This window comes from Phytophthora infestans, genomic scaffold (genome assembly GCF_000142945.1).
Source record: "Phytophthora infestans T30-4 supercont1.66 genomic scaffold, whole genome shotgun sequence".
NCBI classification, from domain to species: Eukaryota; Oomycota; class Peronosporomycetes; order Peronosporales; family Peronosporaceae; genus Phytophthora; species Phytophthora infestans.
The window spans coordinates 495,360-504,473 of NW_003303693.1; positions in this window are offsets into that span (position 1 = coordinate 495,360).

The following is a 9,114-nucleotide window of genomic DNA, read 5'->3' on the forward strand; positions in this document are numbered from 1 at the left end:
TCCGGATCCAGCCCCTAAGACCCAGTCTCAATTGAGTCAGTATAGTTCGGGCTCTCAAAAGCTCGCGCTTGAAATCAAGCGGGACTCTTCGCACGTAAAATGTCACTCTTTCATGCATAAACATTCACTCCTTCCTCCTAATCCACACTTCTCCTGTGGATCCGTCTTCTCTTTCTTTCTGATGTGACCAACTCACATCAGCGATCCTCCTCCTCCCGACCCACTCCCTTCCTGTGGGTCCTTCTTCATCCTCCCATCGACATGACCAACTCACACCCATGGATCCCCCCCCTACTCTTCTTCACGAGACTGCATCACGCCGAATCTGTTCCGATTCGTACGATCCCGCAAGAAATCATAGAGTAATGCTCCACAGTTCAGATCTGCCTCGTCTATCCAACTGGGTTCGTCATATCCCCGCCAATACACCAGAAATTCACGGTAGATCCGTCCGTATCTAGTTCGCTTCCCTGACCTCATATCGGTGATCTTCTCGACTTCGAACTCGTCGGCTTCGAGATCCATATTCCAACTATCCTCCGGTAGGAGGTCTTCGTCGAAGTCGACGCGATCGGATCCATCCACCGAAAGACGGATCTGCGGCCGATCCGGATATTCTTTGACCAACTTCAGCTTGGATTCGTGTACTACAGGGAACAAGCGATATTCGGTACCTGCCGTTTCCAACTTCACCGCACGTTCCCCTATTTTTTCGCTCACCCGGAACGGTCCGTGCCATAGATGGGCCAATTTGTGGGCATACCCTTCCTTCACCCGATCTAAATAAAGCCACACCTGCGATCCCACTTGGATTTGATGTGGACGGGCGTCTTCGTTGTGTCGATGAGCTCGATCTTGTATCGCACTCCGCAGCCGTTCGTTCACTTGGGATCTGGCTTGCCGGTATATTTCTGGACTTGGTATCGCCATCGTCTTGGATCTCGGCTTCTCTTCTTGGTGCTACATACCGGAATGACCGCTTCTAGGGTGGATTTGGGATCCCACCCATGTACCAAGTAAAATGGGGTGTCACCCCGGATCCTGTCTTGGGCGGTGTTCATCGCGAAGGGGAGTCGTTCTGCGTACTCATCCCAATCCCTCTTATCCAAATTCTGGACGTACATCTTGAGTGCCCTCGTGATTGTCTGCACCATGCGTTCGGCCGATCCGTTAGCTTGGGGACGATATGCCATGGTTGCTCGCTGTCTCTGCCCCAGGATCCGGTTGAAAGCTCGAAAGAAATCAGACATAAAGCCTGGCTCCCGATCATGCCTAATCATCTCACTAGCTCCAAAGCTTCGGAAAACGCACTCCTCGTACGATTCGGCAATGGTTTGTGCAGTTCTAGACGCACTAGCTTTGGCTATCACGTATCCGGTAACCAGATCTGTAACGGGCCAGGTATTTACTCCGTTACTTGCTTACACTATAGTGTTGAGGAAGCTCGCAATAGGACGACTGAGTCTTAGGTTTAAGGAAAAATCAACTCTGACTTTATTTTAGGACCAAGGCCGCAGCCCTGGCCACTCAAATACACGTCATAGTCCAATTGGCTAATAATGGGTCTGGCTCCCCATATATCAGCCAATGGCATGACAGCATTTCAGCACACGCTAGTCGTGTGCTGATGCACCTACTTATGTAAAGAAATCTACCTACTTATGTAATGGAGGGGCCCATTACATTACCCCCCCCCCTCTTAAAGTTGCACTTACGCAACATAAGCACTGATGAAGAACATTGGAGAAGACGGCTGGAACGGCGGAGACAGCGGCGACATCGGCCACACTCACGACATCAAGCCACTGGCGTATCAACAAGAGACACCACGCTCGGCAACGAGCGTGCAGAGCGAGAAGCCATCTCAGACAACAGCTTGGAGGCCACCGTCGCTGGCGCTGGTGTCGACACACGTGGGCTTCGAGGCGCCAGGTGAGGTTCTGGTGGAGTGAAGCTTGGACCTCTGAAATTGTCCTGAGGCGCATAAAATTCTGCGACGTCGTGTCCGAGCGGGTAACGGAGCATGCTCACGCGCAGTACGCGTGAGTTCGATTCCCACGGAGACCAAACTCCGCGACAAGAGCACGAGCAAGTGTTTTTGCAGCTGGTACGATGATCACCACAGACGCAAAGACTGAGCGCCGACTGGAGACTTCCTTGTGCTTGGGGATACGCTCATCGTGGAACGTCCACGATGTTCTAGCAGACGACACGAGGATCACGAAGACAGCGCACGAGGTACTTGAGACTGCGAATACGGGGACGACAACCACTTCGCTCAGTTGACTGAGCGACGATGTGCGACTGCACAGCGTACGAAGAAGTATCTTGTAGACCCAGGCGACTGCGACGTCGGAATATAGGTGACCTGCGAGCTGGGGTTTCACTCGTCGTCGTGGAACCTCGCATCACTCGCACCGCACTCACTCACTCACTCGCTCTCACTCACTCACTCACTCACTCACTCACTCACTCACTCACTCACTCACTCACTCATTTGTTCACTCGGCTTACTCACCGAGTGGCTCAGCGGTACAGTGCCGAGTTCTCGTGTAACTGGTCACCGGTTCGATCCCGGCGTCAACTCCAGTTTTCTTCTTAATCATCATGGCGAGCGCCTCCGTGTACCCGCGGAGGCTGGTCGCCTTCTTCACCGCGGAAATCAGCACCCGGCTCACTCACGCTTCGGAACGTGAGTGTCTTCTCGTATTCGTTCACGATGTCGGGAACGTCTTCCCGCAAACGACTGCGCGGCTCCCAAGTATCTTCACCTGGGGGGAGTCCCAGCCAACGCACGCGATAGTGTTGTTCCATGTCCCGCAGGGCGCGACCCTGTGGAAACGCTTCAGTGTGACCGTCACGGGTACCATGACACTGGCGAAAGTCGTGGTCGACGATTCGCTCAACGATCCAACGCTGAGCGCCCGAAGAGTCGATCAAAGGAGGAGGACCATCTCGCTGGAAAGTTGCCGCGTCACTCGAGGACAAATCAGCGTCCGGGATCTCGGACGGATGGTATTTCTTTAAACGTCCGACGTAGAACGTCGGATGTAGCCGTAGTGTCGAAGGAATATCCAGAGTGTAAGCGTCACCAATGGTCTTGATCACCGTAAACGGCCCAATAAAGCGCGGCGCGAGTTTGTTCGCGCCGAGGTTGGTAACTGCAGAGTTTCTGATACCTTCAGTCGACAGGAGCACTCGTTCGCCTGTCGTAAACGTGGCTGTGTTCTTGCGGCCAGCCTTATCAGCTTTCTCCTTCTGCTTGTCCACTGCGTCCTGCAGTGCGTCACGAACATAGAGGGTGACCGCTTGGCGCTGTAGTACGAAGTCGGAGACGACTGCGGAGTCGATTGGTCGCGCCGCATGCTTCGGCGCGTAGTTAGCTGGCGCAAGTGAGCTCGATGCGGAGCGTGTCACTGCGTTGACCGACGTGGGAACAGGGGATACACTCGAAATATCATTAGCAACCGGTGTATATACACGTTGACCCAGTACCGATGTAGCCGCCGGAGACATCGCAGATGGAGTAGACGGCTTGTCGGCAGCTTCTTCCCCACCCAGAGTGGAGACACACGGCGCTGTGGGATGGCCCACGGCGAGGAGAGCAGGGACACGCGGGTGTCGCGCGTTGTTAACGAAGAAGGGCGTCAGCCCAGTCGATGCGTGTACCGCGTTGTTCAGAGCGAACTCGGCCAGTGGCAGAAACGAGCTCCAGCTGGAGAACGACGTCGCGTAGCTTCGAAGGACGTCTTCGAGGACGCGATTTACGCGCTCCGTCTGGCCGTCCGTTTCCGGATGGGCTGCTGTGGACATCATTAGCTTCGAGCCCAGTAGCTCGAAGAGCTTTGACCAGAAGGCCGACGTGAAGCGCGGGTCGCGGTCGGAGACGATAGATTCGGGAAGGCCATGATGACGAAAGACGGCATCAAGGAAGTGCACCGCGGTATCTGCCGCGGTGATCGCATCCGACACCGGAATCAGGTGAACCATCTTGCTGAAGCGGTCTACGAATACCAAGACACCTGATCGTCCTTTAGCATCGGGTGGGAGCCCGAAGATGAAGTCCATCGACACCGAGCGCCAGGCCTCGGTGGCCACTGGTAGAGGACGCAAGGGAGCCTGCGAAGACGAGGCAGGTTTCACGCGCTGGCAGGTCTCGCAGGTGCGCACCCACTTACGCACCCATTTGTACAGGTGTGGCCAATAAAAGTCGCGTGACACAGCGGCAAATGTCTTCTCGCGACCGAGATGAGCGCCCAGCGGGGCATCATGAAACTCATGGATAATCCGTGAGCGCAGATCGGGGTCGTTAGGGACAACGACACGTTCGGCAATCGAAGTTGTCGATGCTGTACGCCAGCAGCTCGTCCTCGAGACGATATCGGTGGATTTTGTTTCGTACAGAGCGGGAAAGGGCTCCCAGTGTGTCGGCGCTGGGAGAGCGGAGATGCTTCAGGATACTGAAGCACGTCGAGTCATGTTCGTAAGCAGCTCGGATCTCGTCGCGAAGTGGCATTACCGGGGAGACGCTCGTCAGGTTGACGCCTGACGCCTCACACGTGGCACACTCGTCTACATCGTCTTCATCCAGCAAAGCTTGTCGACCCAATGCACCGCGTGGGTCGTAGTCGGGACGCCGAGACAAAGCGTCGGCGAGAATGTTATTCTTGCCGGGTTTGTAGTGGACAACGAAGTTGTACTCCGAGAAGAACGAAAGCCAGCGGGCCATCCGCTGGGAGAGATGAGGACTCTTCATCGCTGTCCTCAGCGATGCATGATCGGTGTACACCGCGAAGGTATCCTCACCCAACAAGTACACTCTGAACTTGATCAGAGCGTAGCGCATCGCAAGGAGCTCCTTGTCGTGAACAGGGTAGTTGCGCTCCGCCGGCTTCATCTGCCTAGACTGGTAGCTTACGACACGCTCTCGATCTTCTTCATCGAATTACATCAGCGCACAGCCGATGGCGAAATCGCTCGCGTCGCAGACGACGTGAAAAGACTTCGAGTCATCCGGGAGCGCGAGGATTGGGGCCTCGGCGAGACTCTTCTTCACCGAGTCGAAGGCGGCTTGATGTGCGGAAGTCCACGACCACGACACATCTTTCTTCAACAACGAAGAGAGCGGCTGGATTAATCCGGCGTCATTCTTCGTGTACTTGTGGAGATAATTTGCGAGACCCAGCCACTGACGCAGCTCAGTGGGATTCTGTGGCGTAGGCCACGCACATATCGACGACACTTTCTCGGGGTCGGCGCGGACGCCGTTCTTGCTCACAAAGCAGCCAAGCACCGGAATCTCCGGCGCGCAGAATATTCACTTCTTCAAGTTGGCATACAGCTTGTTTTCGCGCATCACTTGGAAGACTTGCCTCAGATGCTTCAAGTGGACTTCAAGCGCGCTGAGGCCTCCCTCAGCGCGACTGTGTACGAAGATGTCATCGAAATAACTCGGTGCGAAGTCGCGGAGCGGGCGCAGCACATGGGATACCATGCGATTAAACGTGGCGGGAGCATTCTTCAACCCTTGCGGCATAACAAGCCACTCCCAGAGCATACCACTATGAGTGCTTACCCCTGTGAGCGGTATATCGCTCAGCCTCATGAGGATTTGGTAGAACCCATCGGTCAAGTCGATGGCGCTGAAGACCTCACTACCCGACATTGCGTCGAGCACCATGTCCTTCCGAGGAATCGGCGTCTGGGCAGGGATGGTAGCGTCGTTTAGCTTGATGAAGGCATGGACGATGCGCCATCCGCCCGTGGCTTTCTTCACACAGAAGGTCGGACTGGAGTGCGGCGATGTGCTCTCACGCACATGACCCGCCTTGCGGCGGCTCTCGAAGAAGTCATCGATAGCTTGGACCTGATCTCGCGGGAGCGGCCACTGCCGCGTCACACAATACTTCGAGCCGGGCCCGAGATCAATCTCGTGGCGAATTCCTCGGTCAGCTGGCAACTCAGCTGGGATCTTATCCGGAAATACATCTTCATATTCGCGGGCGGTCTCGTAGACTGGATTGCCGGATTCGCGTAGCGCGTCCCAAGACTGCGCTGCGAAGCGCTCCTCGCGGGCCGACTTCGGCTCAGCGCTCTTTGGGCGCGAGGGAGCGTCGCCGTCACTGACTGCATTCACTTCGAGCGACGCCGAATCGGCGTCGGTGATCAGGCAAACCTGTTCGATTTCATCGTCCTTGAGGCCGCGAAGGAAGTTCTTCCAGGAGAGAGCTGGAAAAGTCGAGTGATCGACCCTGCCTCGCCAGGCGGGTTTGCAAGCTCGAGTGTTCGTCGGCGGCCAGAGGTACCTTCCACATACTCAAGCACGCAGACCGACTCCTTCGGTGAGCTGTCACTTGGTACGGGCTCTCGGCGAGGTTTCAGCCGACGCCGCTTCGACTTCCTCTTTCGCCGCCTCGAGTGCGAACTCAAGGATGATGAGTCGCTCTCGCTGGACGAGATGTCACCCCCCTCTGGCGGGAGCCCCTGCTCGACCGCGGTAGTGTTCAGCGGGAGCGCCAACTGCTCGACCACCGGCTCAATTGACGGGAGCCCCTGCTCGACCACCATCTCGTTCGTCTGCGGGAGCCCCTGCTCGACCGCCATCTCGTTTGTCTGCGGGAGCCCCTGCTCGACCGCCATCTCATTCGTCTGCGGGAGCCCCTGCTCGACCGCCGTCTCGTACATCTGCGGGAGTCCCTGCTCGACCGCCAGTTGGTCTTTATCCCCGCGGCGCCGCGGGGACTCGTCAGTTAACAGCACTGCGCAAGCCGTGCAGAGAGGGCCATCGCTCACTCTGTGCACAACGTGCGTCGTGGATGACCGGTCCACGACGGTGACGTGAGGCCAATCCTTCTGGGCGACCAGGAGGTGCGTGAACACCTCGCTCACATCATAATCACTGCGGCGCTTGACCGACCGGGCCAACCAGTCAATCTCTGGTTGATAGCGCGTCAGCCACGGCATACCCAGGATGCAGTCAAACGCGTAATTCATCTCAATGACGAGGAAGTCGTCGTTGCTTCGGAAACCGTCGAACGTGTACGGAAGGGTAATCTCGCGCCGCGCTACGCGGCGTGATTTCCCATCGGCCAACTTGACAGCGACCTCCCCTCTACCTTTGCGGACAGTGATGTCCGACGGGAGTACCGACAAGCACGACGCGCGGAAGAAGTTGTTGGTCGCTCCTGAATCAAGGAGCGCTCGCAGTGGTAGCCGGGCACCGGCGACATGAAGACTGACAATGATCAATCTTGAATCGCTCGGCGTGGAGGTGGCATGAAAGTGTGCATGCAGCACAGGAGGGCTAGGAGGTTGGGTTGCCACCGGGGGACCCGGACCTCCATTCCAGCCAGTAGGGCGCCCCGTACCTACTGACCCTGACCGTTTTTTGGCTGGTCAGAACTCACGGGCTCGGCATCGACATGCGCAAGCACTGGAGCTGGCGCGCGGCACTCCGCCGCGCGATGACCGACCTTCCGACAGCGGAAGCAGGTGAGAGAGCGATTGTTCCGAGCACCGCTCCGACGCGCTGCATAACGCTGACGATTGCTCGTCGCATCGATAGCGTCGATGTCCATGGGCTCGGGCGCAGAATCCCGAGCAGAAGCAGGTAGCGCGTGAGCGTATTAGGCCGCAACCACGTAGTCCTCGCGTAGGGCGAGGGCGAATGCCTCTTCGAGCGTAGAGGGGTCCGATCTTGTAAGGCAGTAGCGCGTCATGCCTTCGCGCATACCGAACACGAATACATGAACCTGAGAGGCCATATCGATCGGCTTAGACACGATGCACGACGCGAGGTGTCGTGTCTTCTGGACGTAGTCGCGCATAGTCATCGTGCCTTGCCGAAGGGCGAAGAAGTCTGCCCGAATTCGGGATTCATCTTGCGGCGGCTCGAACGCGAGCCGAAGGTCACTCTGGAGGGTATCCAGAGTGGGGAAGACGTTGGGATCGACAACCAACTTGCCGAGAGCCCATTCCTCGGCTTTCCCAGACAGCCGCGAGAGGAGGAAATGGACCTTCGCGGAAGGCGCCTCGATCAACCTCGAGGCGATGGCGATGTCGATTTCTCGAAACCAGCGATTCAGCGGAAGTCGATCTTCTCCGGCACCGGAGTAGGTGGACGTCTCTAGCTTCACGACGTCATTCGTGGAGATACGCGAGGGAGTTGACACTCGCCGATTCGCATCGGCGAGCTCGCGTTCCATGAATTCTTGTGCCGCAACGCGCTGCTCGTCGGGCGTCGCTGAGCGCAGCAGCGACGTGACGACGGCTTCTCCGGACACCGCCGCAAGGCGGTGGAGAGCTTCCCACTCGATCCGAGTGAGATAAGGATAGGCAGCGTGGTCGAGGTCTTGGCTCATGTCAAACTTGGTCGTTGGAAGGACTACGAAGTGCTACCAGGTGTAACGGGCCAGGTATTTACTCCGTTACTTGCTTACACGATAGTGTTGAGGAAGCTCGCAATAGGACGACTGAGTCTTAGGTTTAAGGAAAAATCAACTCTGACTTTATTTTAGGACCAAGGCTGCAGCCCTGGCCACTCAAATACACGTCATAGTCCAATTGGCTAATAATGGGTCTGGCTCCCCATATATCAGCCAATGGCATGACAGCATTTCAGCACACGCTAGTCGTGTGCTGATGCACCTACTTATGTAAAGAAATCTACCTACTTATGTAATGGAGGGGCCCATTACACTATCACCTCGCGAAAAATACCGAGAGAGCTCCGAAATCTCCATGTCCATGAGCCTCAGCGTCTCGATGCTGCGTCAAGTGGCAGCAGCGAGGCGTTGAAACCACTGCAACTTTAAGCGAGCAAGGGCGAAAGGTAGACGGATGATGCCGCGCTGCCTGGCGGCGCTACGTGCTGTCATTAGACTGCGAGTCTGCAGATCCTATCCTTCTGCCTCGACACACACTCGACCAGGCCTTCCGAATAATACATTGCAGTGAATAAATTATGGCAATATTTGTAATAATTTATTTTTCAGCTATGATGAAAACTTTCAGAAGATTATTCCAGTATCGTCGTAAATTATTTGTAGCATGCTTCACAGAACTACTCAATACCAGCTAAGCAAAACTGAGAATTAACCACTGCTTGGCTGGTCG